The sequence below is a fragment of the Planococcus citri genome, chromosome 3, assembly GCF_950023065.1.
Source record: "Planococcus citri chromosome 3, ihPlaCitr1.1, whole genome shotgun sequence".
NCBI lineage: Eukaryota > Metazoa > Arthropoda > Insecta > Hemiptera > Pseudococcidae > Planococcus > Planococcus citri.
This window is the reverse complement of record NC_088679.1, coordinates 31,502,702-31,526,208: the sequence shown is the minus strand read 5'-3', so window position 1 is coordinate 31,526,208 and position 23,507 is coordinate 31,502,702. Positions and strand designations below refer to the sequence as shown.

The 23,507-nt window shown below is 33.8% G+C and overlaps 1 long non-coding RNA gene across 2 annotated transcripts; it reads left to right on the top strand.

Moving 5' to 3' along the window:
• Positions 1-17,362: 17,362 nt before the first annotated feature.
• Positions 17,363-23,183, top strand: LOC135840325 (uncharacterized). Of its 2 annotated transcripts, XR_010557726.1 has the most exons (5): positions 17,363-20,934; positions 21,053-21,643; positions 21,934-22,033; positions 22,164-22,268; positions 22,360-23,183. It is a non-coding gene; the product is annotated as an uncharacterized LOC135840325 (long non-coding RNA). The 2 variants fall into 2 exon arrangements; XR_010557725.1 differs by having other exon boundaries at positions 17,368-21,643.
• The last annotated feature ends 324 nt before the right edge of the window (positions 23,184-23,507 follow it).

Here is a 23,507-nt window from a genome sequence, read left to right as displayed (position 1 = left end):
ACAAGTAATTATTTGCTGAAATTATGGAAATTAGTACTGAATGAAATATCAACTCGCTGGAACCGAATTTCGACATTTCTGGGTCTTCTGAAGCCTACTGCGAGATTTTCAATTTTTTTGGAAGGTGTTGAAATCAATTTGGGCAGCTAAAAATCGAGTTGTGACTCAACCTCGACCTCTTTAGGGTGTAGGTATTTGTAAATTTAGAATCGAGTCTATATGTTATCAGATTTTCACTGAGACATCAGACCAAATGAACGAATTTTAATTGTTTTGCTACGAGTGTAATTTTCATCAACTTTTTCGTGAAACAAGTCAGATAGAGGTCAAAATAAGACAATCTGAATAAATTTAAACTTTTTTGATCTTGAAATTGAAAATTGAATTTTTTTGAATTTTTATTTTTTTGTGATGAGTTAATTTCATTGAGCGAAAGTTTTTTTTTCAACCTTTTCAACGGATACGTAACAATTGGGGTCAAATGGGTCAACTTCACTAATCAAAACTTTTTTTCGTGTTTTAAACCTAAAAATTGTATTTTTTTGCAAACTTTCAATTTTCAAAATCAACTTTACGAAATAATGCCATCCCGATTTTTTAATATGTTGTTTTTTAAGTTCACTGAAAGCCTTGACATCCCCTAGCAGTTTTAAAAAAGGGCTAGAGGGCTGCGATTTTCGTCATTGGTCATTCCTTCAAAAGTCCTATCCACAGAAAAAAATTCAAAAAAATCATCGATTTCCCTTTATCACTCTTCTTGGTCAAATTGATGTGGAATGACCCTGTACGTATTAAAATGCCCAACTAATATGATTGATAGGTTTAGGGTGCGTACGACCTGAGCTGACTATTTTTGCTTAGTTTTTCAAAATTGCTCTGTGAAAATCGAAAACTTGCTCTGATAAATCAAAATATCAAATAGACATGTGAATAATGTTGCCAACTTTCTATTTTTCTTATACTGTGCTCGCGCATCTCGCGCATAGGCATTAGGTATCTAACGTGGGTTGTTTGGCAACAATGGTGCATGCACATCGTTGAAGCTATGCAGGATAATTATACATATGAGAATGAGAGAGAGAGAGAGAGAGAGAATAAGAAACTTGTGGCTTTAACAGTACAAAACATATTTAACGTATTCAGAGATGTTACAAAGAAATTCTTCACCCCCTCCCCCAACCTCCCATTCACACCTACCCTTAACGTTGACAGATTCCTTCTAGCATTTTGTAAAAAGAGAAACTGGTTATCTTGTCACAGTGAAGTGTTCTTCAGTTATATTTTTTCTGTTGTGGTGCATTGAGTCAGTTTTTACTTTTTCTGAGCGAATTCGCGATTTACTATATTAAATGTTGAACTTTTTTTTAAACATTTGTGTGGAATTTTTGTTCCAAATTGTGTCATAATTTTTGGAATTTCGTGAAATTTTGAAGACTTTTGAGCAGCTGTAAATTTCATCAATTTTCTCTAACCATTGGATGAAGAAAATGGAACAAACTATCCAACCATTCACTGCTCATAATATGCACGAAAAAAATTCTTTACAATGATACAGGGCACAGGAGAACAAAATGCCGCTGCCGAGCAACAAATCAGATGATGGAAAAACAACCGCAATCAAAAACACACTGAATATGTATTAAAGAGAAGGTTTCTGTGTAAATATGACAAAATAGATTGAGATAGTCGTATACGAGCCCAAGCAATAAATATTTCACAAAAAATTCAAATATTTAAATGGAACCATTTTTTGAGAATTTTTGAGGAATTTTGGGCAAAATTTTCGATTCAAACTTTCTTTGATGAATTTTGATCCACAAACTCAGCACTCTACACAAACTAGGGTCATTATTTTCTGTGTTATTGAAAAAGGTGCCAAGCGACCTGGCAAAATGGGTTAAAATTACAACTGAAAATCAAAAATTTGTGTTAATTTTTTTTTGAGCACTTTGGAAGAACTTTGAGTTTAAACTTAGGTAGGTCATAGTTTTTGGGGGGTTTCAATAAAATGCAACACTACACATCAAAATGAGTTAAAAATTTTGCAAGAAATTCGAATGTTTCAACGAAAATGTTCATCAAGCATTTTTGTAAGATTTTGAATACAAAATTGAGTCATAATTTTGATATTTCTGAAAAATGTGGCGATGGCGTACCTAATCAAAATACAAATTTTTAAAAGTTTTCGCTCTTCCTCTACTTAGTCCTGTCCTCTTTTTTTCAAAATCAACTTTTTATAAAAGAACATTGCATTTAGGTCTCTTGAAACCAAAATTTCAAAAACTGGTCTTGTTTAAAAATTAAAAAAAAAACACATTTTGACCATCAAAAATCCGAAACGGGACATGAAAATTTTTATAAGTTCTATGAATACTTACAATATCAATCAAATAATCGTATGTTAATCCTCCTTATTTTTGTTGTTTTTGTACCTATTCTCTTCTCTATACATATACCTACACTAGATAATGAAAACCACCTAAGTTATGTACATTTGTATTATGTTTGTTATTTTCTCATAAATATATTCAATTAGCACAACATTTTTGAAAAATATTTATTCATTTCTGTTTCATTTTTTCTGTAAAATGTAACTTTTCAATCACTATACAAGGAAGCCAACGTTCAAGGTCTCACAGTGGCCACTGCCAGTACTTTCATTTTTTTTTAGCCATTGTAGGTATCATGATTTCTATCATTTTAGGCTCATAGACTTATTGGCTCATATACAAGTACATAGTAGTTGTACCTAAGCCTAAGGCATAATAACAAAAATGCCAGTAATATGGCCTATATTTCACTGCACCATCAGATGCGTAAATGCAGCAGAAACGCTGGCAAATACCACGCAGAAACGCACGCGTTTATGCATGCGTGAATGCTGAGAAAACGCACGCGTACTGCATGAGTTTTTGCATGCAGAAATGCACGCAGAAATGCATGCAGAAAACATTCAAATCAGTCCAGAATTACGCCGCGTTTTGCATGCAGAACGCATGCAGATTGCCTGCAGAATGCATGCTTTTCTGCTATGCAGAACATATGCGTAAATCAGTTGAAAATTGCTGCTCGGGTAGTGATTTGTGAGAAGAGTAGTTGTAGGGTGATCGGAGATAGGTATATCTTGGGATATATCTTGCGGTTCAGTGTCCTAGAGGGACTTTGGTTGGTTTTAGGGTTAAAGTACCAGGTGGCAGAAGTAAGACTTTTCCCCTAAACCCTGAGAACACGTAGGTTTTACCCTAACATAAACTTCAATTTTAGGAATGAAGGTTCTGAGATTACACGAAATTTTAGCTTTTTTCAGAAAAAAAACTTTGAAGGTGATTTTCTCAAAAGTTGAGCTTTTCAAATTTTTAATTATGGATTTTTTTGGAGTTTTTTTTGCACTTTTTGGGCTTCTATCCAGCTCATATGATCGCTCCTGAGGTCTTCTTCACCCCCCCCCCCCCCACCCATAACTCAATATCAACCAAATGGGCCCATTACCTGCGGAATGACACTCATTCTAAAATGGGTACCTTCAATGCAGCTACCCCCACAACAATTGTTGACGTTGACATTTACATCGACTACGTTGTTTTCCAACATGATGATGGAAAAGTGATCGATTAATTATATAGTGGGAATCTTCTGTCCCTACAAAAGTCAGGTAAATGAAAATTTTCAAAATTTTCTCATTATTTCTGATACCTCGACATGCCAGATTGACATGTAGATGTAAAATTCGATGCTTGAAATTTACATCTACAACTATGTCGACCAATTTTTCAGAATTAAAATTTCTGTTTTAGTGTTTAAAAATTTGGTAAACATTCAAAAATATGATCTTGTTCAATGAGGAATACAAATTTTTTAGGTCATTGATGAAATTATTCACTTTTCTACAGTTTTGAGTTGTAGATGATATGAGGTTGATATTGTGGATGTATTTGTTGATGTCGAATTTCACATTAACATTGACATGAAAATGGATTAGTTTAGTACTCTTAGATAAAGTATTGCACCATCTCTGATGTAATGAATTTCTGTTCAACTTGTTGATTATAGACTTTTCGTCTGTACTTCTTTGGAAGTGGACTTTGTATCGATGCTGTTTTCAGCACAAGCAATAGCCACATCAGAGGAAATCATTTTTTGGAAAAAAAAATTGAAATTTTTAAACTCAAATTTTATAACTTTATGATACAGGAGGTCGACATAAATTTCTATGTGAATGTCGATTCATCCACATCCGTCACTTTTGGATGCCCCATGTTGATGTGAATTTCGACCCTGTGTCGAGCCTATTGTCAACACAAATGAAGATTACCATCAGTCGACAATACAATTACATCGACAATAAGCTCGACACAGGGTCGAATTTCACATTGACATGTGGCATCCAAAAGTGACGGATGTGGATGGGTCAACATTCACATTGAAATTAGCATGGTCATCATTGTACGGGTAAATTAAAGACATCTTAACATTTTGCTTAATTGATAACATTATGATGAGCAATTCAGATAGGTACATGTTCAATACAAGATGCATGCATTACTCCATTATTTATAAATTAGGTAGGTATTTGAACCTCCAGTCACGTACATACCTATCTTCACTGATTAATTGATGAAGTTAATTAATCTAGTTGTTTGGGTAAGGGAATTTCACCACTAACGACTTACAATCGACACAGTTCACATTCTCCATTATTTCAGGGGCTGTACTAATACTAAGAGCGTCATGGAATCCTTAACTAAAAGAAATTCACATAATACTTTGCCTTACTCGGATGTGTCTAGATCATCCCAAATGATCAAAAAAGTTTACTATTAATTGATTGTCGGATCAATTAATATTGAAACAAACTACTTTAACCACGCGCGAGGTGGGTTAGCTACAAAACTAGGCAGGGAGATCACTAAAATTCCCATGGGCCTGAAATTACATCAACATGACAAGGAACCAGCTATGGCCATTTACCGACACCAAGTGAGGATCTAGATGCAAGAATTCTCTATTTAAAAGATGTAAAAGGCGACAAAATCTCCACCCCTATCACGTGGTACTTTTGGCGCAATTGCCAAGTACACGTACTGATGGTAAATCATATGCATAGCCCTATCTACAGCCATAAATGCCATGAAAAGTGCGAGCTGCGAACCCTTTTTCTTACCTACTTACCTAACATATAGGGGAGGGGAAGGGGTACAGCCTCATACATCGTTACATAGAGACGATCATTGCACATTCCGCAATCCTCCAGTCATTGACTCGAACCTTTTCTCAACTACGTGTAAAATAAGAAGGGTTTGGTCAATGACCTGACAGCAGGTATGCAATATACATACGAAACGTCATTCTATGTATAGATACACATGTTACCAAATATTTTCAATATAGGGAGTACATATTATAAGCACTACCTTCAGCAGTGGGGCCAATCTGCCCTATGTCAACCTGAAAATTTGAAATTTTTTAAACACCTACCGGTGGTCATTACTCCGTCAATTTTTTTTTTAAATTCAGAAACGACTCACCCTAGTAGGTAGGGCACACCGCACACGTACTCAAAGAGAGCCTCAAAACGTGGAAATATGGGAAATATGGCAATTGAAAATCAATAATTATTTTCAAAATCTCGGGTGAGCAAACGAAAATGGTTTGTTTTTTGAATCCTGTACATATGTAAGTACTTCACACTTTATTTTGGAAATTATCAAAAAAAATTGATCATTTTTAAAACACAGGGTGTGTCCTCATAGGTCAAAATGCATAATGTAATAATACCTAGGTAGGTAAAAGAATTATTGGTTTTCTAGATTAACTGAGCGTTAGGGAAGTTCATAATATCCTTGATAAATTATTTAATCAAGCGAACAAGGAGTATAATTTAACAAAGTCGTCCTGCAGTCTCATTAGTTGCAAGTAGACAATATAGAGGTTTCTTAATAAATTATTTCAAAAATATATACCTACTCGCTCGCTGGTGCATAATTGAACACCGCTGATTGTATACACTTCAATATACAGACTCTTGGTATTAACTACTTGTAAACATTATTTATTATTATGCACATTGTATTGGTCAATTTGGAGTTAGTCGACAGTCGTTGCTTAGATTATCAGTTTTTAAATAGAACATTAAGTAGTACATCTACATACATACATATAGGTATACATACAGTGTAATTGTGATTGAAAATTTTCTCATCATGGAAATTGAATTGAATTGACAAAAAAGTGATGCTATTTGGTAATTTCTTACAAATACATACGTACCACTTACCTAAGCAAAGCTATATACTTATTTATTAGCAAAAATTTGAAAATTTTATCAAAAATTGGACAATTTTATCAAAAATTTGCAATTTTTAGGATTTTTTGACAAAGAAATTGAATTTATTCGCAATTTTTTTCGAAAAGTGAATTTTTTACTTTGTAAATTTTTGGCAATTTTAAGTAAAAAAGCAAAACTTTTCAATTGTTGAAAAGCTAGAATTTTGGGCATATACAATTTGGGCACAAGATAAGCAAGCACACTGGGGGGTCAGTAATGACACATACAAACTGGGCACATAAGAAAAAAAGAACGAAAGGAACACATACAAATTGGGCACATTAGAATGAGCGAACGAAATCGAAAGGAACACATACAAATTGGGCACATTAGAAAAAATGAACGAAATCGAAAAGAAGCCATACTATTTCGACACACTAGAAAATAATCAAATAGGTAAAATAGATAGGACATGTATTCACACATTATGTTCTCAATAGATTTCATCCAAAGCAGATAGGCATGTACTTATCAAAAAAGTAGGTAGGTACTCTGGTAATTCATGTACTTACATACACAGAATTAAACTCACATCCATCCATATTATCTGTATTAGAGTAAGTACCTACCTGAACTAGGTACCTACTTGCGTTTTTATGCGTAGGTTAGTTGCGACAATGAACTCACTACCTAGGTAAATCAAGTTTCAGCTGAAATTTTGATAACAAATGCTCATCTGCATTACATTTTTTGTATTCATCGCCATATTTACCTATTGTCAGTATGTCAGTATCAATTACGAGAGCTTCGAAGTGTGCTTGCGCCGATTTTTTCATGGGTATAAATATGGGCCCCTAAATTTTCTTACCTAATTTTGATTCAATATTTTTTAGAATGTCGCGAAAAGTGTTATTAACAAAGAAGACAAGTCCAAAGTGTCGAAAATGGAACCATGATTTTTTCATTTTTCATAAACTTAGCCATTTTTTTGCATGGGTATAAATATGGACCCCTAATTTTTTTTCATTCAATTTTGATTCAATGGTTTTTAGAATACCGAGAAAAGTGTTATTAATAAAGAAGACAAGTCCAAAGCATCAAAAAACATCTTCAAATAAATTTTTGTTCAATTTTCTGAAATTTTTATTCATTTTTTTGAGGGGGTCCATATTTGTACCCGAGTCCATATTTGTACCATTTTATGTCACTTTTCTAAATTTCAAATTTCTCCGTGAGTTTTCAACAAAAAAATTTTTTTCTAACACAATATACTAGAGTCTTTGGTCTTTCGAATGGTATATTCGAAAAAAAAAATTGATAATTTTTTCTACCCTTTAAAGCCAAAAAGCTAGAGGGGTCCATATTTGTACCTTCTCCTCTACCTATACATATTTTTAAAATGTTCTTGTTTGAATGGTTCCTACATTTTTTACATTCAAGTTTTTAAATAAAAGTTTTAAATGCGAGGTTCATTCTTTCCTGTGTGCCCAGTTTGTATGTGCTCTTTTCGTTCTTTTTTTTCTAGTGTGCCCAGTTTGTATGTGCCCAATTTGTATGTGTCATTAGAGGGCGATTTCTAGCAGTGTGCCCAGTTTGTATGCCAGGAGTGAGAATGTGCCCAAATTGTATATGCCCAGAATTTTTGGCAGTAAGCAGAACTTCTGAACAATTTGTGGAAAAACGTAAGACTTATTGAAGTTTTTTTTTGCAAGAAATCGAGAATTTTTGACAATTTTTAGCAAAAAGTACGATTGGTATTTTCAGCGAAAAGTTTCGCTATCTTTGTTAAAAATGAGAGCCTTTTTTGGTCAATTTTGTGTTTAAAAAGTGAAACTTTTTTGAGATTTTTTTAGGCAAAATTCGGGGCTTTTGAGTAATTTCTAGGCGGAGAAAATTAATACTTTTTGAAATTTTTTGCGAAAAAGTGACAATTTTTAGCAATTACGAATTAAAATGTTCTGGTTTTGAATTTTTAAAAATTGAATTATTTTGAACCTTTTTGTTGAAAAATTGAGACTAAGTATTTGACAACTAAGCAATTTTTTTTTAAATACAGCGAGAGCGACAATTTGGCAATTTTTTAAACAAAAAAGCAATACTTCGGACAATTTTTGAAAAAAGCAATGCTTCGGAGTTTTTTTTCTACAAAAACATGACCAAGTATTTTTAATAATTTGTAAAAAGCGAAATGTATCTCAAAAGGTGATTTTCTTTCGTACCTGGGTAATTCTCAAAAAAAGGTAAAAATTGTGTACATGGCAAATTTCTCAAAGGTTTCAGCATGAAATTTTTTTTTTTTTGGTCCATTCAAGGATCACCCCCCACACATTTCACATATGGTATTGAGATTTTTAGCCTCTCCTTTCATTGGTGTACATTCGATTTTATACCCCAAATGTCCTTCGACTTGGCTGTCACACGCCATGTTTTTGAAAATGAATGTTATAAAGAGTCACGAACTTCATTTTTTTTTGGAAAAATTGACACATTAACGAAAATGTGAACAACAAACGTCGGCCACCAATCACAAAATTTTTCTAAATTTTCCGTTCCTTCTCCAGGAGGGTAGAGGGGATGGCGCAGGGTTTGTTGTTCACCTTTTCGCACCTTTTCAATTTTGCCACCAGAGTTCAGCCTTTTCAATACACAAATTCATCCAAAAATAAGCGATTTGCAAATTTTCAACTGATCATAGTAGAACGCCAAAAGTCCCAAAACAGGTTGGGTAGCGACAAAAACGAAAAAAAACGCGATTTCTTCGAAAATTCCTTCTCTTTTCCAGGAGCACTTCTAAAGCTGAAATGTTTTCTGCGTACTTTCAACTGAAAATAAAGGTCTCTGCTGAATTTTGTTATAATTTGCTGTTTTCTTTTGGAGCGATCCAACCTGATATAGGTACTTACGAAATGCTGTTGAAGGTAAGTAAAGAAATACCTCTGCATGAAATGGCATACCTTCCAGTAGTAGATTTTTGAGTACCTATTACCAACAAGTTTAGGAAACCCTGCTTTCCGAAAACGCAATTGATGCATAAAAGCGCCGACGATGAAAAGCGCAAACAATTAATAGCCACAAAGGCAACGGTGTGTACGTCCATTTAAAAAAATCGTCTTTGTGCATTACTGATAAAACTCTGGGGTGCCCTGAAATGGAAAATTTGCATCTGAGTGCAGTAAAATTGAACCACGGAAGATCCACAAAGCTGACCGATGTCCAATCAGGATTCAACGAACCCTACCGAGCATATCCAAATCTCATCAGTGATGCGTTAAATCGCACTTTTTTTATTGACATACATGCCCTTGCCTTTAAAGTGACGACTTCTCTTCTTTAAAAGCTAACTCTCATGTCTCACGGATGAGCAGACGAAACTTGTTTGTTTTTTAAATCGGGTAGGTACATACACCACTTTGTTTTGGAAATCATCAACAAAAATTACCATTTTTAAAACATAGGGTGTCTCAAAAGTCAAAATGCATAATGTAAGTGTAAAACAATTGATTTTCTAGATTAACTGAAAGTTAAAGAAGTTCATAATATCCTCGATAAATTATTTAATGAAGCGAATAAGGTGTTGGTATAATTTAACAAAGTCGTCTTACAGTCTCATTAGTTGCAAGTAGGCAATATATAGGTTTCCTAATAAATTATTTCAAAAATATATAATATACCTATTACCTGCTCACTCGATAGTGCATAATTCAACACTGCCGATTGTATACACTTCAACATACAGACTCTTGGTAACTATGTACTTGTAAACATTAAATTACATATTATGCACATTTTATTGGGATATCAGTTCGGAGTTAGTCGACAGTCGTTGTTTAGATTGTCAGTTTTTGTATAGAACATTAAGTAGTACCTTCATCTACTCGTATGTATGTACATACATACAGTAATTGTGATTGAAAATTATCTCATCATGGAAGTTATAAAAGATGTTGAAAAAATAGTGCTCCAAGCACTTGGAAAAGAGAATATGTTCGGGTTCGAGACGACCTTAGCTAATCAGCTTTATTTAATTTACTGTATGGCGGGTAATGTATATTTTACTGATAAAATACACAAGAAAACGAAGTTGGTGTGGTTTTGTAGCACTTACTCGTTATTTATACAAATCATCGTTTCTATAATATCATACCTAATCTATGGTAGACAGACTGGGGATCTTCTGCTACTCATTTACATCGGATTTGCAACCATTGTTGCTGTAAATGAATTACTTGTGAAACCGGCAATCTTATTCTCATACAGAAATGAAATAGAACGAATGATTTTGGCGGCTGATCGAATACTGATGAAAAAAACAAGTAAATTTGAAAACGAATTCAATGTAAAACGAATAGTGACGAATTCCGCAATGGCATTTTGGATACCACTTATACCATACATTTTAATTACCGCACTGGACATCATATTATTTTATGAGGAAGAAAAGGTGCACAATTATATATATTACTTGCTACCTCTTTCTGGGCTTGAACATCACGGATCGCTGGGACTTTATTCATTGTCTACCATTTTGTGTATATGGCAAGGAACCAGTTGTTTTGTAGTATTCACAGCTACTCGATTTGTACAATTACCTTGGATCGTTGTTTGTCATAATGAGGCTCAACGCATCATCAACGAATTAACTTCATTAAGCACAGATGTTGATATCAATATCGACAATTACAAAAGTATGGAACCGAAATTCAAGAATGTCTTGAAAAAATGTATACAAGATATAAACAATCTCAAAAGGTGATTTTCTTTCGCACCTATACTAATTATATGTACGTTTCAGGGAACCATTTATCAATTATCAGTAGGATTGGCAAAATAATCTTTACAACCTATACCTATCCACTCCAATCACGATAAAACTATGGCCAGTCAAAGAGCATGTCATCCATATCTCTAGAACCAAATTTTGAGCAGCTGATGTTAAAGTTGATCATAAAGAATTCATCACGAGAATTTCAAAATAAAAATAAAATCCAACGTAGGTAAAGCAAATTATGTAAAAACTTGGTGGTCAACCTTTCGAATTAAATTCAAACATTTCCAAACCGATCCGAAACCTCCAGCAAAACCTGACTTTTCTTCCTTTTTTATTTGTTTCATAAGACACTAATCAAAATCAACGGGATAAAATCTTTGGTAAACGCTTCAGATCAGTTTCGAAAGAGGTCGCGATCGATGCGGATTATAGAGGGTCGGCCCCAATAATGTACAATCGTGAATTTCGATTTCTATGGGTTATTTTCGCCGCTTTAAAAAATCGAAAAGTCCTCGTTTGGCAGCTCAAATCTCAGTTTTGAGGTGTGTGTGACGTGTTTTGTTTTTTATGGACGCAAATTTCAGCTCAATCAGGACTAAATCAGAACCAATAGGATGTGAACTGAATACCCAGTAAAGCCTTGTCAGCAAGAGTACCTACTTTAGACCATCTACTCAATCAAGTAAAAATCCTAATAAATCAAAATCTAGCAAATTATAAATTCTAAAAGTTGGAACCTTGAATGCCAAATCTTTAAAAGATAAGCATAAGCTACTGGACCTGGAGACAGTCTGTGAATGTTTAGACTTACAGGTAGTACAGAGGGGAGTGGATTTCCTTTTGAAAAGAAATTCGCGCATATGATGATTGAATTTTAAGGCATCAATTCTTCAAGCACCTACATACCTATGTAATGAGAATGACCTACCCCTTTTGCACCTTTTGAAGAACATTAAAATTTCTTGAAAACATTGGAAAAAATTTGACAATCTTTCTACATCACTAACCATACTGCTCATTATTACAGATTTATTTCAATTTACCGAGGGTGTTTAGAAGCCACAGCTGGTATCGTACTCCCAGTTACATTGTACATTGAAGTTGTCCACGCTTTGGTTTTTGTGTCGGTAAGTTTTGACATTATTAAGTATGCATTTAATTTAGAAATCTGTATATTTGTAATCAATTAATCCTTTGATGGAATAATTAATTTCTCGCCACATGCATACGGACATGGACATACAATATACTTCTGTGTGAGACACAAGCACCAATCAAACCTGTCGCCCTCTGTGTTTATCCATTGACACTGACAACATTTCTTCGATTCTGCAACGTTATCAATTCAACAGTGAATGTTTTTCGAGCCTACACTCAAACAGCATAGACCTGTATTTATCACGTATGATGCGCACATAATTTATCACAAATTTTCCAAGTAGGTACGTATGTATTTCTACATTAGGTACCCAAGTTTATCAGTTAGTATTACAAACATTTCATACTTTATACGTAGGTACTCATCTCGCGCATCACTTCAACACTATTGGATGACATTTTTTGAAATTTTGTATGGACATTGGACCTAATTTCCTCATTTTCGTCAAAACGATTATCTACCAACTTGTATGTTGATTTACCTAAAAAAAAAAAATGGTTTAAAAACTTATAATTTAAATATAACCACGATGTCCGCTAGTAAAAATTCTGAAAAAATTCTCAGTTTTAGTCCTTTTCCTATAAAATAACATGTCAAAAATTGGACTGGCATTTTTAATCATTTTCATGAAAAAACTATAGCTGCAAAGTGTGCGTAGCTAGCTGCCTTTTCTACAGCTATAACCGTGTTATTACATCTAGGTAGTGCATAAGTGAATCAACCATGTCACAGTGATGAGAATTTTTGAAACTCTCACTGCTTCAAAATAATAATTGTTTTTCAGTGTTTTCATATTTTCCAAATTACAATAGGTATTTCAGAATAATTTATAAGCTTGTATTGCTTCTAAATTAAGAAATTTCTAGTTGTTTTTCATAGTTTGCATTGTTTTAAAATTTACAAAATTTCAAATCGATTTCCCGAATTCCCCATCGTTACAATTTCATAAAGTTTTCAATAAATTTTCAGAATTTTGCATTGCTGCTGAGTTAGGAAAGGGTACCCCCCGATAAGATAGGCAAAATGCCCTTAACCTCAGATTTCGATGAAACTCACAGGGTATGTTTAGTACCCCCAAAAAATAATTTTGGGCCCATAGCCCGCTCCCCAGCCCACCCCCCTCAGCCAGGAGGGCCAAAAAACGCGTTTTTCAGGGGAAAAATTCTGTATCAGCGCGTAATTAAGATAAATTGATTCTGTAAACGAATATAGTTAGAAGATACATGGGCGTACCTCCCTGAATTTTTTCAGAATTTTTCATCACACGGGGAGAGAAGGGGGGACAAAAGAAAACTTTAAATCGACATTACTCCGGAACGAAAAAACATACCAAAACGATTTTTTCGTCAAATATGTATCTTTAGGTCTACTTTCTATAGAAGTCATCACCCGGCCATTTGGAGTGGTGGGTCAAGCTCAAAAGCTCAAAAAACTTTCAAAAAACCACGTTTTTTGCGTTTTTCTCCAAAAATATGGACAAATGGCGGAAATTTAAGAGAATCAAGTTGTTCAGCGTGAAATTTTACCTCAGAATTGTGTAATTGAAAATTCATTTACACCGCATGATCGTAAAACTACATGCGCAGAAGTATTTGTGCTTACATCAAGATAGCTGAAAGGGTATTCCTGGGTAAAATAGGTGAAATGTCCCTGTCCTCGGATTTCTGAAATTTTGATGAAACATAGTTTGGTACCATTAAAAAAAATGTCGGAGGGAAAAAATCCCCCCCCCAACCTCCCCTTGCTTATAATAGCGAAAAAGGGCCTTTTTCGGGGAGAAAAAATCCATGCTTCAACGAGTTTTGACAAAAAAATCTGTATTCACTCAAAATACTTGAAGGAGATATGATTCTAGCAACTTGAATTTTCTTCAAAAATTGTGGGCCCCCCAGGGGAGATATATTGACAAAAGAAAATTTGAAACCGCCGTATCTCCGAACCTAATTTAAGTACATGAAATTTTTTTTTCAAAAATGTATCTGCATGAGCACTATAATTGATAGGTATTTTTTTTTCAAATTTTCCCTCCACGTAGGCCATCTTCAAAAACTCAAAATTGTGTTTTTTTGTCACAGCACCACCAAAAAAAGCGATCCATAATTTTGGATGCTGGCCTCCAAAAACAATAAGAAAACCAACTAACTTCTTTAAGGCTATTCTAATTTTTTGATGAAAAATGGTCAACTTTGGGCGGGGATTGTGCCAAAACTATAGAACGGATTTTTCTAGGGTTTGCTTTCAAAAGCGAGGGTATGTCGAGATATTTTTGATTCAGGACATTTGATGGCTATAATAGGGAATTGGATGGAGGTACTTTAGACGCTCACATCCCTGTTGTAAAAGCAAAATTAGAAAATATGGCTACATACCCTCGATTTCATAGATGAATCAGTATTGGTGAAAAAAAATTGGAAGAATTTTGAAAATTCACGGAGAAATCCCCGTCTGAAGTTTAGATGGGAGCGGGTCGCGGGACATAAGCACGACTAAATTCGTTCAATCGATTACATGCAGTCTTACGAACGAATGATGAAAATAACGAACAAATCGGTTTCATATTTCGACCGGTTGTCAAATTAGAATGCTCTCCGCAGAGTATACTCTTAAACTCCAATTTTTTGGCCATAGGCACCTCCTCTCCAAATTTTAGGGCGAAAGTAGACAGACAATATGGGTGTCATTATCATATGAACCGAACTCGCTGAACATGAATATGAAGTTTGATTTGCAGTTGGACCCTCCCAACGACCACATTGGGGAGAGGGGTTGCCCAAAAATTAGAGTTTTTGTGAAAAATGCTTCATTATAGCGCTATTTACGCCATGCAACTTCTTAATCAAGGTTTTCTTGAATTACAAGTAGCCTACTTTTCAAGTACATGGTATCTAACTCAAAACTATCAGAAAGGTTTCTTTTTGGTGTCGATGATTAAATTTTTATGTGAGTTACCAAGTACATTGAAAACATAGGTATTACCTACCTACGTACTATGTAGTAGATTGGGTAAATCACCAAAAAAAGAAAAAAAACTGGATTTTTACCAATTTTAGCAAAAACTGTCATTTTGAGTTGAAAGTTGTACAGAAAAATTCAGGCTCCAGAAGTGCCCCTAAAGGGAAAACATGTGCCCTTAAAGTGGGAGTATTTTCGAAAAAACACGGTTTTTTCACTGTAGCCCCTGTACCCAATTTGTTTTGAGAAAAATGACGATCGACCCAGTCCTAAATGAATATATCTTAGATTCTGCGTCCATTCTATGCTATTATTTTAAATTGTTTTTGTCAATTTTGAAAAATCAACAAAAATTTAGGAATTTTTGCCAATCTTTATCAATTTTTTGAAACCTAAAATATTGTCATCACTGCGTTCCAAAATATTTCCTCAGTTTCAGAAATATATTATCTTTCAATATTTTTTCGTCATTATAGCGAAACTTTTGCGAAGAAAATATTTTCAAAACACCAACTACTAATACCCCCTCTCCAAAAAAAAAAAGATTTACTTTTCAATTTTCTCAGTAGAACCCCAAAAGTGGCCTTGGATTTTGATGGCAATAGCATGGATTGGCGCAGAATCTCAAATACCTATGTAGGTACTTTTATTATACTGTCTCCTCCATATATTTTGAGTGAATACAGATTTTTTTGTCAAAACTCGTTGAAGCATGGATTTTTTCTCCCCGAAAAAGGCCCTTTTTTCGCTATTATGAGCAAGGGGAGGTGGGGGAGGGGATTTTTTGCCTCCGACATTTTTTTAAATGGTACCCAACTATGTTTCATCAAAATTTCAGAAATCCGAGGACAGGGACATTTCACCTATTTTACCCAGGAATACCCTTTCAGCTATCTTGATGTAAGCACAAATACTTCTGCGCATGTAGTTTCACGATCATGCGGTGTAAATGAATTTTCAATTACACAATTCTGAGGTAAAATTTCACGCTGAACAACTTGGTTCTCTTAGATTTCCGCCATTTGTCCATATTTTTGGAGAAAAACGCAAAAACCGTGGTTTTTTGAGAGTTTTTTGAGCTTTTGAGCTTGACCCACCACTCCAAATGGCCGGGTGATGACTTCTATAGAAAGTAGACCTAAAGATACATATTTGACGAAAAAATCGTTTTGGTATGTTTTTTCGTTCCGGAGTAATGTCGATTTAAAGTTTTCTTTTGTCCCCCCTTCTCTCCCCGTGTGATGAAAAATTCTGAAAAAATTCAGGGAGGTACGCCCATGTATCCTCTAACTATATTCGTTTACAGAATCAATTTATCTTAATTACGCGCTGATACAGAATTTTTCCCCTGAAAAACGTGTTTTTTGGCCCCCCTGGCTGAGGGGGGTGGGGTGGGGAGCGGGCTATGGGCCCAAAATTATTTTTTGGGGGTACTAAACATACCCTGTGAGTTTCATCGAAATCTGAGGTTAAGGGCATTTTGCCTATCTTATCGGGGGGTACCCTTTGCAATCAATTTTTAGAATTCACATTGCCTCTAAATAGTCAAATTTTGAATAATTTTTCAGAATTCTTATTGTCTTTAAATTAAAAAATTTCAAATTCAATTTTCAAGTTCATATTGTCCACAAATTGTACCTAAAACGTTTACTCAATTTTTGGAATTCACATTGCCTCCAATTTTTCAGAATTCTCATCTTCTTCATAAATATTACAATACCTATTTCATATAATTTTCAAGTTCACATTATCTGCAACTTACAGAACTTTTAATCAATTTTTGGAATTCTCAGCGTCTCTAAATACAAATTTTCATATTATTTTTTTTTAGAATTTCCATTGTCTTCAAATTTATAAATTTTCAAACCAATTTTCAGAACTTGCTTTTTATTCTAAATTAAGAATTAAATCTTATAAAATATGTTAAGAATTTGCATTGCCTCTAAATTACACGAAAAAAATATGGGTAATTTTTACAAAAAAATTTAACTAAATACTGGTATTTAGCACAATTAAGTACCAGATCCCATTCAATAATTTTTACTGTAATCGTATAGTAAAACTTATCATTTTAATAAATTTTGCTATAGGTACCAATAGTAAAAATCATTTTGTTTTAATAATTTTTACTAAATCATGATAATAAAAATTACATGTTTCAATTGTACAAAAATTAGTTTAATTACTCATTTTGAAGTAATTTTTAAATTATAAGTAAAAAGTTAAAAATTATTCATGTCAAGGTAATTCTTACTTTATACTTATGGCTATAGGTAGACAAAAAATTAATGAAATGAATTTTTAGTTAGAAAATGATATGTATCATAATTCATAACTCAGTTTCAGCATCATTTTTGCCCCATTACCATGTACTAACTACATACATAGTAACTCCAAAGCATTTACCTATCCAATTTTCATACAAAAAGTCCATCACCTACCTACTTACCTCACGGGGATTCGAACCTGGGTCCCTAAATTTCCTATTCCTACCTACATGCCCTAACCACTCAGCCACAACTTTGCTACGAGGGTTAAGGCATTAAAATAATATATTTGTTTGGTAAACGCCCCACCAAACCACGCCCACTTGGAATTTACAGCTAACAGACCGGGGGTGTAACAGGGTACAATGAAACACAGCTGGTGATGGAATAGACTGGGGGTATAGCAGGGTACAATGAGCGGCAGGTGTTCTACAAGTCCCCTTTTCCCTTTTTTAGGATTTAATGCATTAAAATAATGAACTAAAATTGCAATTACTCAGCAATTACCCATCCGAATTGAATGAAAATTAATCTATTCCCTCCGCCTTAATGATTCTCAAATGGTGTCCAATAGGTACAAAAAACGGTTGGATAGTTTGAGAGAACATTCATGTATAATGAAATTTCATTTCTCAAAGCGAAACCAATAGTGTGCTACGCACACTAAAAATATGTACAAGTTTCGCACTTATGAAAAAAGTTTCCCTCCCACGCAATTTGTCAACGAATGGACGAGAAATGCCATTTTTCGTGCTATAATTTTAAGAATGAAACAATATACCTATTGAAAAAATGTCACTGCTGTTTTAAACAAAAGCAGAAACCTAAAAAATGAATATTTTATGTTAGCATTTTTGAAATAAGTATTTCACCAATATATAGATGTACATGTGAAAAATCCCCCCTCCCTCTAATTTGTCAGTGAATTTTCGAGAAATACCATTTTTTGGCAATGATTTTGCAAGTGATACACATTGAAAAAATTTTGCCACCGTTTTAAACAAATGAAAAGAACACCATTTTCATAAAACTTTTTACTAGTGGTGAAACCGGGTCAAGTGGAACGATTTTTACTTGACTGAGACTACCTGTTTCAACTTTGAGACCCCATAAATATTTTGTTGTGTAGTCCCATCATTTGGCTGCAAAGTGACTCCTCATTTTTCAAATTTGGTCCAAAAACTTGGGCTCTAGATTTTTTTTGGAACTAACTTCTTTTGTTCCACTTGACCCGATGATGTGTTCAAGCATGGAACGAAGAATTTCCTGTAACAAAATAATTGAAAATTAACGTATCATTCTGAACTTTTAATACTTCTGTTCTTCACCTCAACAAGAGCTCCTTGTAATTTGATACTTCTACAAGCTTTCTATGGTGAAAAATAATGTAGACAGGAAGACCCGAAATTAGCATTCTTGGGACAATTTTTCAAATCACAAATGTTCGTGTCAAGAGAAAAGTATTGAACCGATATCAGTCCAATTTTGAACAGTGATGTAAATTAGTGTAATATTTCAAAATACGAGTATAATAATTCCATTTTTCAAAAAAAAAAAACCATTTGTGACCTCCTTTTTCTTAATTTGAAAATTTCTTTACCCCCTTAAAACCTCTGTCGTTGTACCATAGAAAAGGGTCATTTGTATCATAATTGCTATTACTGTGCAAAATCTCAAGCAAATCGGTTCATTTGAAGAGGCTGGCTGTAGCCTTGTCAACGGAAATTTCAGCATGAAAATGCATCGTCAATTCGTTGACAAACTGCGAGGGACAGAAATTTTTTCAAATGTTCGTCTACATCTACACATTGGTGAAATATCTCAAAAATGCAAAAATTTTCATTTTTTTAGGGTTCTGATGGTATTTTTGCAATAAGTGCCAAACTTGTATTTTTTTTTCTTGAAAATGAAAAAAATGCCAGTCCAATCTTTTGATATATTATTCTACATGAAAAGGACTAAAACTGAGAATTTTTTCAGAATTTTTACTCGCGGAAATCGTGATTATATTTAAATTATAAGTTTTTAAATAGATTTTTTCAGGTTTTTGAAAGTGGCAACACTGATTTTGACATCATTCGTCGATTACCCTCTCAAAGTATACCTACTACAATTTGAAAAAAAGTTCAAAATCCTATACCATGTAGGTACACCCGGAGCAATTTCCAACTGAAATTTTCCATTTTCGACCAATTTGAAGAATTTTGAAGGTCCATAGCTCCCCCCCCCAAAAAAATCGAAAAAATGTCCAGTTTGCGTCATTACTCATTTGTCGTCGTTTGATGACCTCTAAACATTATCTGATTTTGAAAAATATCGAAGACTGGTCATGCAAAAATCCGCTGATTTGGCATGGAATGACCCTATGGCAATTGAAAATCAATGATTTTCAAAATACCTAATTGAAGAGTGATATTCCAAAACTCGCTTTGTCCATTTTCACAACTTTTCAGGAGAGAGGAAAAACAGTTTTCCTTTAAACGGGTAAATTGGCTTTTAAGGCGAGTTTAGCACTTTATTTGGGTGGATTTATGATGTAGGAGTATAGGTATACATTTCATCCACTAAATACTGCTGACAAAAATTTCAATAAAAATGGACAAAGCGCGTTTTGGAACATTATTTTTTTTTTAATTTTTAGTGAATTGGCTATTTAGGTGAGTTTAACACCTCATTTTGGTAGGTTGATGATGTAGGAATGTGAGTTAATACTTCATCTACCAGGTACCAGTGAAAACCCAACTTTGATAAAAATCGGCAAAGCGAGTTTTGGAATATCACTCTTCATATGTAGATTATAATAATACATAAGTAGATAGGTAGAGGTATACCTCTAATACAACTTATTCAAGAGATACCTCTCGGTCTCGTGGGTGAGCAAACGAAACTGTCGTGTTTTTTGAATCGTGTAGGTACTTCCTTCACTTTGTTTTGGAAATCATTAACAAAAATAGTGTCAAAATGCATAATGTAAGTAGGTCGGTAAAAGAATTAATTTTCTAGATTACCTAACTGAAAGTTAGCGAAAGTTGGCGAAGAATATCCTCGATAAATTATTTAATGAAGCGAACAAGGTGTAGGTATAATTTAACAAAGTCGTCCTGCAGTCTCATTAGTTTGCAAAGTAGGCAATATATAGGTTTCCTAATAAATTATTTCAAAAATATATAATAATATACTGTACCTATTACCTAATCACTCGATAGTGCATAATTGAACACCGCCTATTGTATACACTTCAACATGCAGACTCTTAGTAACCTACTTGTAAACATTATACATATTGTGCACATTTTATTGAGATACTAGTTCGGAGTTAGTCGACAGTCGCTGCTTAGTTAGTCAGTTTTTAAATAGAACATTAAGTAGTACATCTACATACATACAGTGATTGAAAATTTTCCCATCATGGAAGTGATAAGAGATGTTAGAAAAATAGTTCTCCAAGCACTCGGAAAAGAGAATATGTTCGGGTTCGAGACGACCTTAGCTAATCAGCTTTATTTAATTTACTGCATTGCGGGTAATATATATTATACTGATAAAATACACAAGAAAACGAAATTAGTGTGGTTCTGTAGCGCTTACTCGCTATTTATACAAATCGCATTTTCTATAATAACATACCTAATCTATGGTAGACAGACTGGAGATCTTCTGCTACTCATGTACACTGGATTTTCAACCATTGCGGCAGCACAAGAATTACTCGTGAAACCTGCAATCCTATTCTCATACAGAAATGAAATAGAACAAATGATTTTGATGGTCGATCGAATATTGATGAAAAAAACAAGTAAATTTGAAAACGAACTCGATGTAAAACAAATTATGACGAATGTTGCGTTGGGATTTTGGTTACCGCTTATACCATACACATTACTTACTGCGCTGGACATGATGTTATTTTATGAGGAAGAAAAAGTGTACAATGATAAGTATTACTTGATACCTTATTCTGGACTTGAACACTACGCGTCTCACGGTTTTTATTCATTGGTTACCAGTTTTTCCACTTGCCACGCAAATATTTTTTTTAGTATTTGCATAGCCTCTCGAATTTTGACAATACCCTGGACTGTTGTTTGTCATAATGAGACTCAACGCATCATCAACGAATTGAATTCATTGAGCAAAAATGTTGATATAAATATCGACAATTACAAAAGTATGGAACCGAAGTTCAAGGATGTATTGAAACAATGTATACAAGATATAAACAATCTTAAAAGGTGATTTCTTTTCATACCTAGAGATACCATTCGAGTAACTACATATAATTTATCGATTATTATCAGTGGGAATATTTTTAGATTGACAAAAGCACCTTTACAATCCATCAACTCCAATCCCAAAATTGACACATATTTGTCCACCCTGAATTCCTATGGTTTTTCAGTTTCTCAAATTCAACCAAATGCCCATCCCAAACAGAAATTTATGCCAAACATAAATAATGGATAACTAGTAACTCAACTACATACTGTTTCTATATCACTAACCAAACTGGTCATTATTACAGATTGATTTCAATTTTTCGAGGCTATTTACAAGCCACAGCCGGGATCATACTCCCAGTTACATTATACTTTGCAGTTGTCCACGCTTTGATTTTTGTGTCGGTAAGTTCTAAAAATACATATATATTATAAGTAAATTTAATTTAGAGTCAGTATACTTGTAATCAATTAATCCCTTGATTAAATAATTAATTTCTTGTCACGGATTGACGTGGACATGGACATACCTTAGCCGGGTATTCCATTCATGCTGCGAGTGAGAGAACTCTCTATCTTCATCTCAGTAATTCAAGAAGTATACACCATCTGTTGGGTGGGAGCTACACTTGAAGAAATGGTAAATTTCCATCAATTATCTATCATTAGTACACTGGCACTACTGATGCCTCAGCAACTTATAGGTAACTTATTATTTTACATTCACACAGACATCAGATTTATCCTTTGCCGTATATTCTACACCATGGTATTGGTTCAAGAGCATTCGTAAGGATGTTTATATACTTCTATGCGAGGCGCAAGCACCAATTAATCCAGTCGCTCTCAGTGTTTATCCATTGACACTGGCAACATTTCTTCGATTTTGCAACGTCGTCAATTCAACACAGAATGTTTTCCGAGTGTTCACGTCAAAGGCATAGACCCTGGGTACTAATATAATTCAATCACAACTGAATACAGGCAGAGATTATTTTTCATAGGTTTATACGTAATTTTTTATCACCAAATTCACCTTTGCATATTTAGATAAGTAGGTATTTATTAATTAAGTATTATAGGTAGGTATTCGTAATTTTATTAAATTCAATCACAAAATATTATGCACACATATTTAAGAAAATCAATTTTGAGTTTCACCAACTCTCACAAGACCTATTTTAAACATTCGGGTCAAACAAATACCTACTACCATTAAAATTAGCACTTTAACAAACAACTATATAATATATATTGCACATTTTCAGCCTTTCTCTCGAGATTTGCTTTATATTTTAGAGTCAAACAAACACTACAGTAAAATAGGTTAGTAAGGTAAATGGTTCAATGGAACCTACACTCAAAAGGCATAGACCCTGTATAGTGGAGGTATAATTAATCTAATTTAATCGCGGATGATATGCACATAACTTTACAAATTTTCTTAGTATTTTGACATTACACATTACCTAAGTTAATCCGCCGGTATAGCAATAATTCGTTGTTTGATACGTATAGGTACCTAATTACATAATAAATTTAAAGTTTGTTATTTCGTCTGCGTATTATATACCTACTTCAACACTGAGACAATTTTTGCAAAAAGCAGAACTTTTTGGGCTTCATTGACCAAGAAGTGATGCTTTTGGGTGATTTCTGACAAATACCTAAGCAAGGCTTTTGAACAATTTTTTAAATAATTTAATAGCAAAAATTTGACAATTTTATCAAAAATGGTCAATTTTTAGGAATTATTGGCAAAGAAATTACATTTTTTTGCAATTTGTTAAATCTAAGATTTCTGGCACTAAGCAAGACTTTTGAACAATTTTTGACAATTTTTGGCAAAAAGTTTCGTAATTTTTGTTGAAAATGAGAT